Here is a 955-nt window from a genome sequence, read left to right as displayed (position 1 = left end):
AAAGTGCATTGTCTGTAGGAGGCCCTGGCGCATGAATCTGTGCAGCGGCAACGACCTCGGACCACCAGGGGCCGAGAAAACCACAGTCTCATGGGACCGGACACTCAGGGTCAGTGAAAAATCCAATATATATGTGGTGATATCTCGGGTGCTATTACAGATAGCGCAATAAATCAAAGTGCATTGTCTGTAGGAGACCCTGGCGCATGAACCTGTGCAGCGGGAGCGACCTCGGACCACCAGGGGCCGAGAAAACCACAGTCTCATGGGGCCGGACACTCAGGGTCAGGGGAAAATCCAATATATATCTGGTGATATCTCGGGTGCTATTAGAGATAGCGCAATAAATCAAAGTGCATTGTCTGTAGGAGGCCCTGGCGCATGAATCTGTACAGCGGGAACGATCTCGGACCACCAGGGGCCGAGAAAACCACAGTCTCATGGGGCCGGACACTCAGGGTCAGGGGAAAATCCAATATAGATCTGGTGATATCTCGGGTGCTATTGCAGATAGCGCAATAAATCAAAGTGCATTACCTGTAGGAGGCCCTGGCACATGCATCTGTGCAGCGGGAACGACCTCGGACGACCAGGGGCCGAGAAAACCACAGTCTCATGGGGCCGGACACTCAGGGTCAGGGGAAAATCCAATATAGATCTGGTGATATCTCGGTTGCTATTACAGATAGCGAATTAATCAAAGTGCATTACCTGTAGGAGGCCCTGGCGCATGTATCTGTGCAGCGGGAACGTCCTCGGACCTCCAGGGGCCGAGACACCGACCGTCTCATGGGGCCGGACACTCAGGGTCAGGGTAAAATCCAATATATATCTGGTGATATCTCGGGTGCTATTACAGATAGCGCAATAAATCAAAGTGCATTGTCTGTAGGAGGCCCTGGCGCATGAATCTGTGCAGCGGGAACGACCTCGGACGACCAGGGGCCGAGAAAAC

The sequence above is a fragment of the Nomia melanderi genome, unplaced genomic scaffold, assembly GCF_051020985.1.
Source record: "Nomia melanderi isolate GNS246 unplaced genomic scaffold, iyNomMela1 scaffold0014, whole genome shotgun sequence".
In the NCBI taxonomy this organism is placed as follows: Eukaryota; Metazoa; Arthropoda; class Insecta; order Hymenoptera; family Halictidae; genus Nomia; species Nomia melanderi.
The sequence above is the reverse complement of the archived record's forward strand: the minus strand, read 5'-3'. Positions refer to the sequence as shown.